General features: G+C 29.0%; 1 non-coding gene across 1 annotated transcript; it reads right to left on the bottom strand.

Annotated features, from left to right (window-relative positions):
- Window positions 1–7257: 7257 nt before the first annotated feature.
- Window positions 7258–7364, bottom strand: LOC133813569 (small nucleolar RNA R71). Its single transcript, XR_009884579.1, has one exon. It is a non-coding gene; the product is annotated as a small nucleolar RNA R71 (small nucleolar RNA).
- Window positions 7365–7637: the final 273 nt, after the last annotated feature.

The following is a 7637-nucleotide window of genomic DNA, read 5'->3' as shown; positions in this document are numbered from 1 at the left end:
TAATCTCAAACACGTATTAGTACGAGAGGATTGTGTTTGAGATAAATGAACTTGAATAGTTCGCAGTAAAATAAAGTTATGGAATCTTTAGATTAATTACTGCAAGTACGATCCACTAGTATTATAAATACATGTGATCTAGATCCGGATCACTAGTGTGGTAGGACACTTTAGTGGAGGTGCTTTATATATTAGAGAATATATAGAACTGGACCAGATATGTTTATTAATACTTAGTTAAATACCGTTTCGAAGTATTAATTAGATATATCAACTGATGATCATATACAAATAGATCTTAATCCTGAGGTTACTATGAACTCCTGTTTATGTTATATGAGTTCTTTGATTCACTTGTTAGGGTCTGTTAGAATGATCAGGCTAAAAACTTTTGTTATGGGAACTCATTAATATAGATGGCTGGGGACATAGTATACAGATATGGAATCTATACCTTCTCGTAAGAGATTGAATGATGGTTCTCTTAAGGGTTGACTTTTGGGACTGAAAGGTTATTGAGCTCAAATTCATAATTTAGTTATGAATTAACCTTCACTAGTAAAGTCAATGGTACTTAAGGAAACAAGACATAATTAAAAGGGTAAAACGGTAATTTTATTCCCGATTAATTATGAACCATTATTAGAGGGTCAAGTTGTATGCAATGATTAAATCAATGGACACTTTATGATTATAAAGTACTCAGTAAATGAAATGTCTATAATTACAAGAGTTCAATCTCATATTTATAGTGGAATAATCATGAGATTAATAAATTAAGATTATTTAATTAAAGAGTTTAATTAATAATCTCAAATTTATTGGAGCTTGGAATTATAGGTCCATAGGTCCCCATAGCGGCTCTATCAACACTGTTCAAGGTAAGAGTTGAAATGAAGGGAAAATAGTTTAAAGACATATTTAGGAAGAAATTTGTTCTTTAGGCCACATATGCAATTATATGATAATAGTGATTAATTAATTAATTACAAATTAGTTGTAGTTAACAAAATTAATTAATATTTAATTATTGTATAATTTTCGAAATTATACTAAATAATTAAATTAAATTTTGCAATTTAATTAAATAATTAATTAATTGTAATTTTCGAAATTATGATTAATTAAATATTTATTTTCGAAAATTTGGGTTTAATTAATTAGTAGAATTAATTAAATATCTTTATTTGAGTGGGAGATGATAATCTGATAAGTTCAAATTGGATTTGAATTTAAAAGATTGATATTTATTCAAATAATTAATTATATTTGATAATTAATTAAAAAGATAGTTAATTTGAATTAGCTATCAGGTTATTAGATCTTATCTGACAAAGAAATTTGAATAAATAATTAAATAAAATTTGAAAAACTAATATCCCTAGAAATTAGGAAGCTACACGTTCACACACAGTCCATAGACTGTGTGTGGCGTGTAGAGCAGTATTTTTTCAGGGATGGGATTTTTAATTTTATTTGTTTAATTAATGGATAATTCAAAAATTGGTTTTTGGATTTTTTCATTAATGGAATAATTAATTAATTAAAAAGTAAATTGTAAAATGGTTACAGATTTATTTTTTAAATTTTGAATATTTTCTATTAAGTAAGACTGATCAGATTATTATTCAAAATAAGAGAAGTGAGAGTGAGAATACTCTACAAATTCGCTATGTGAAAAATAGAACGATAGTTTTCTCTCTCCCTGAAAATAAAGAACCAATTCTCAGGCCTATTCTCTTGATCTCATGAGTTGAGTACATCAAGAAGAGTCACAAATAAACTATCCTTCATTCTCTAAGTGCCCACACATTTCTTGAGGTGTAGAGAACGCTTTGGAAGATCTTGGTGTGAGTACGTGGGAGCGGCTTGGATAGGAAGATCGTTCTAAATACGAGAAGATAGCAAGGACACTTGATAGGCTTCAAGAGGTATGGTTTCTATCATTATCTTGCTTATGATTAATGTATGTATATTAATGGATCCACATATTTAAAGGTAGTTTAAATATGTTACAAAAATTTTGTTGTACACTGGGCCAACCCCACCACCTTTCCGATGTGTATTAGGAAACTCGTTCCTAACATATATCAATGGACACTTTATTCTGTAATAAAGTACTCTGTAAATATAGTGGAATAATCATGAGATTTTTAAATATAATTATTTAATCAAAAAGCTTTGATTAATAATCTAATATTTATTGGAGCTCGAAATTATAAGTCCATAGATCCCCAGGGTGGCTCTATCAACTCCATATCAAGGTAAGATTTGATACAATGGTAAAAGTGTAATTTAGAAATTTGAGAAGAATTTTATTATTAGGGTCAAATGTACAATTATAGGATAATTGATGTTGAATAATTAATTTAGAATTAATCATTCAATTTTGAAAATATATTTATTTATTTAAATATAGAATTTTTGAAATATATATAATAATAAATTAATTAATTAATTTTTTAAATTAATTATTTGATTTGAGTGGGAGAAAATAAAAATAGTAAGTCAAAATAGTTTTGATTTATTGATTTTTAAAGGGATAATGATAATGATGATCATTAATTTGAATTTTGAATTTTGAATTTAAAATTTAAATTTGAATTATGGTTGTGATCTTTTCCTTAAAAAGATGATATCATATTTTGTGGGAATGATTTATTTAAATAAATAAATAAAAGAAAATAGGAAAGATGCAATATTCATTTAATAGGAATAGTGCTACACACATGGCACAATCCTTGGACTGTGCCATGCGTGTATATGATATTGATAAAGTTTCAATATTTTTTATTTAATTAATTAATAATTTTTTAAATTTTGTAAGTTAGATGTTACCTAAATCAATTCATGTCATCATTATGATTGTATATTATTATTATTATTATTATGAATAATAATGTAATATATAATCTATATATATTATGTGATAATAAGAGAGACAATGGTGATTCAGAAGAGTTTCAAAAATTTGTCAGACAAGAAATTCTTCATCTTCTTTTATTATTATTCCAACATTTCTTAAGCCATAATCCAAGTACTCATATGTTGAGATAAACTTGTGATTTCTAAATTACAAATCATTGTTCTCTATGTGCCCACCCACATCTTGAGGTGTAGAGAACACTCTAGAAGATCGTGGTCTGAGTACTCAAAGCGTTGGATAGGAAGATCGTTATTTATATAAAAAGACTCAATGACACTTGATAGGTTTTAAGAGGTAAATATTTTTATACGTGTGCATATAATATATAAGTGTGTGTATATATATATGTATGCATGTATATCTATGTATATACATATATGTATATATACATGTATGAGCGTGTATATGTATGTTGTATGATTAATGATATTGCATATTAATAGTTCCTTTATGTATTCTTGAACATATAAAACGTTTATATGAGAGGAGGAAATTTTGTTGTTGTTTATAAACTGGGCCCACCATGTTATTTCCCTGCGTACTCGGAATGTATTTCTAACACGGGACACCCCAGATTCTATAATGATGCAAACTAGGTTCACGACCATTCCATAGTTCTAAGGGTGTTTTGGAGACAGCTTTAGACGGCACGCCATTTAAAATGTCACACGCGGTCTGTATGGCATGTCCCCAAAAAGAGATCGGAATAGTTGAATAACTAATAATGGACCGAACCATTTCCATTAACGTGTGATTTCGACGCTCTGCAACACTATTTTGTTGCGGAGTACCTGGAGCAGTATGTTGATATAATATCCCAAGTTCAACTAAATGATCTTGGAACTGCATATCCATGTATGCTCCACCCCTATCAGATCGCAAGATCTTTAACGTCTTACTTAATTGGTTTTGAGCCATTTGATAACTCTACAAAATAGAGTTATTTTACCATATTTTATATGCTAATTGTTGTTTAGTTTTTGAGTTTTTAATTAATTTATTAAGTTTTTAAGTAATTTTGAATTTATTAGTCTTATCATAATTTTATATGCTTTTGTGTGTTTTTATAGATATTTTATTGTAATATGTTGTAGTTTAATTATTTGAAATTAATATTTTTAGATTAAAAGTTAAAAATGTAATTTTATTGAACTTAATTGCCAAAGTAAATTAAATTTTAATTAATATTTTCATGGATTTAATATGGTTTATTTATAATTGAAAATATTTTATTATAATTTAATGTTTACTTATTTTATAGGATGAACTTTGCATTTTTGTATGCTTGAAAATAAAGAAGAGAAAAAATAAGAGAGAACTCTAGTTTTAAAAGAAAATAACAAAACAAAAAAAGTGGCATTTTTCCTAACCCATGGAGCCCTGCCCAGCCAGTCAGCCCACGCCCAGATCCAGCCCACCATGCAGCTTCCCTGCCAGCTCCAAACATCACAGCCATTTACGCCCGCATCTCCTAGCTCCTACTCCAAGGCCCGCCTGCCTCCTGAAACCCACGTCAGGCCCAGTCAAGCCCTTGCCCAGCCAAAGCTCTTCCTTCTCCTCACCTGGGCCCGTGCCAGTTTCGGCCTAGCTGTCAGGCCCTTGCCTAACCGCCGGTTTCCTCTTCAGCCATTTCCCTGCAGCCAACCCAATTGGGCGTACGAACCACTCGGCCCAGCTGCTGCCACAACCACCTGCCCAGCCACCAACAACCCTCTTGAGCCCACAATGTACTTTTGTCCCCTATGTCCAAAAATGCAAACTTTTTACCTAATTTTTCTACATATTTCACCACAAAAATCATCATTACACCCTATAATTTACCTCTACATTCCATATTTACTTTGTTTAATTAATTTAATTAATTTAAGTTGATTATTTTAATGCTCTCATTTTGGCTATAAATATGGAATTTCAAGACCATTTTAGGGTGCTTAATTTTTGGTTACCATATTCTTTTCTACCATTTTCTCTCTACCATTCTCTCTTCCATTTTTGGGTTTTTCAAGAGCATTTTCAAGTATGTATTTTGTTTATTTTGTAATTTCTATTCTAGTTATACGCTTCTAATCTTTTTCATAAGATTATTAAGATCGTGATGAAGCAACTTGTAACTATATAATATTTATGTTGTATGTTGATTTTCCTTGTAATGCAACAAAGTTTATGGATTTTTCTTCTTCATATGTGTCTTTCATCTTTAATATCTCATATTTTGGATTGTTAGATAATATTTCACTTTGTTCTTCATTTTGCAAAACATAATATTCTTTGTGCAAGATGTGTCATTAAATTGTACACATCCAAGGCTTAGAACAAAAATGTTATGTTTTGCCTTATAAATAATGTTAATTGATTTTTTGTTGTTTCATTAGGTTGATTCACATTAAATACTTTGAAATTATACTTTTTTAAAAAGTGAAGAAAAACCCTATCTTTTTAGAAATAGTTTGTGCTTAAAATTATAAATCTATTTGGAAAATGATAGTTTGACTTATTTTAACTATCACTAAAACTTAGGAATCAATATACTAATAAGTTTTATAAAATTTACATTTTGCGGATTCTAGTATCTTAATAATCTTTCCTTTTAACACTTATTTTCAAATCATTATTGGTTTATTTTCATTCTCTTAAATAGCTTTATTTTAAATATTTTATTTTATGTTCATGACATTAAATCTCATCAATCTTTGGAGCTAGGTTAAAATTTATTAATTTTGGTTTTAAATAGTTTTCTTTTTTATTTTAGACAACTCCTTTGGGTTCGATCTCGTGCTTACACGAACACTATATTTCATATATGATTCGTGCGCTTGCGAGTTATAAACTTTTGAAAACATACCCGTTTTGGGTCCATCAAGTTTTTGGCGTCGTTGCCGAGGAGTTGCAAGAAAGGAAACAAATTTCATCTCCAGGTTAGTGAATTCTTCTACTAGTTATTTAATTTTTGTGTCTTAATAAAAAAACACTATATATACAAAAATATAAAAAAATATATATTTATATAAAAACTAAAAAAAAAAAGATAAAAAGAAAATTTGGGACTGTTCTACCACCCATAAAAAAACTTACTTATATATTTATATTTATTATTTTTTAGTTGACGACACTTTTTGCCTCCTATCAATCTATCTTTTTAATTTTTGTAGTTGATGGCACTTGTGCCTCCTAATTTTCTTATAATTTTGTCGTAATTTTTATTCCTTGTAATTCTTTGTTAATTGACGACACTTGTGCCTCTTAACCTTTGTTGTAACTTTCTTTATTTATCTTGTTGTAATTTTTATTTTATTTTATTTTTGTAAGTTACTAGTTGATGGAATTTTTGCCTCCTAGCTAGTTGATGGCAATTTTGTCTCCCAGTCTTTTATCTTATGTTTTAGTTGATGGCACTTGTGCCTCTTAATTTTTACCTTATTTTTGTTATGGTTGATGGTATGCTATGCCTCCCTACTCTTGCCTAAATTTTAGTCTTATTTAATTTTGCCTTATTTTTCTTTATCCTTTATCATATTATTCTGTAATTGTGAAAAAAAAATACTTGAAAAAAAAAAAAAAAAAAACCTAAATCTTGTCCTTTCACCATAAGTAATTTTTGCTTAAAGGAAATTTGAACAAAACTCCCAATCTGTCTCTACTAATTAACCTCGGGGAGTTGTTAGTAGTGTGCGAGTAAGTGGAATCAAATAGGCATGGGGACAAGTGAACCATAAAATTTATATTGTTGTGAAATCTCTAAAAAAATTCTAAGAATTCTCTGTGGTTACGGTTTTTACTGATCTTCCACATCAGAAAATTTTTTGTTTGAGATTATCTCTATTGCTTTGTGAAAATTGTATGCATCATTGGGAATGTAACTCTAAAAATCGAATAGTAAGAAGACGTTTATATTTTTTTGGAATTGAAAGTGTTTGTAAAAATTTGACCATCATGGAACCAATTGCTAATCCAGTTGATGAAAATGTTGTGCCTCAAAAAATATTGCTTGAATATTTTGCACCTATTTCATCTAATGCTCCTTTATGTATTGTTCTTCCAATCACTTCTGCTACCCATTTTGAGCTTAAACCATCAATTATTCAATTGTTGCCATCTTTTTATGGGTTGGATTGAGAGGATCCTTACATGCATGTCAAGATTTCTTAGAAATTTGCTCAACATTTAAATTTCAAAAAATTTCTGATGAGTCAGTCAAACTAAGATTGTTCCCTTTTTCATTAAAATACAAATAAAAAGTTTGGTTAAATTACCTTCCCATGGTGTCTATAACTACATGGGATCAACTTTATAATAAATTCTTGCTGAAATTTTTTCCTATGTCTAAAACTGATAGTCTAAGGAGAGAAATCTCCGAGTTTTTCCAAAAAGATAAGGAAGAGTTTTATGAATGTTGGGAAACATTTAAAGATTTATTATTAAAATGTCCTCATCATGGTTTTGAAAAATGGAGACTTGTAAAATATTTTTATGATGGTTTCACTCCCTCTAATCATCAAATGATTCAATCTATGCATACCGGAAATATTTTAAAATTTCAAGGACAAGAGGCTTGGGACGCCCTTGAAGATTTATCTGTCAATTCACAACAATGGAATTATGTTGATCCTAGGTCTAGGTCAACTAATTCACCAAAAAGAGGAGGAAGGTATAAAAGATGAATTAGACTTAAGAACATCCTTAAACAAATTAGCAAGAAAAGTAGAAGGTTTAG

This window comes from Humulus lupulus, chromosome 1, assembly GCF_963169125.1.
Source record: "Humulus lupulus chromosome 1, drHumLupu1.1, whole genome shotgun sequence".
Lineage (NCBI taxonomy): Eukaryota > Viridiplantae > Streptophyta > Magnoliopsida > Rosales > Cannabaceae > Humulus > Humulus lupulus.
The sequence above is the reverse complement of the archived record's forward strand: the minus strand, read 5'-3'. Positions and strand labels throughout refer to the sequence as shown.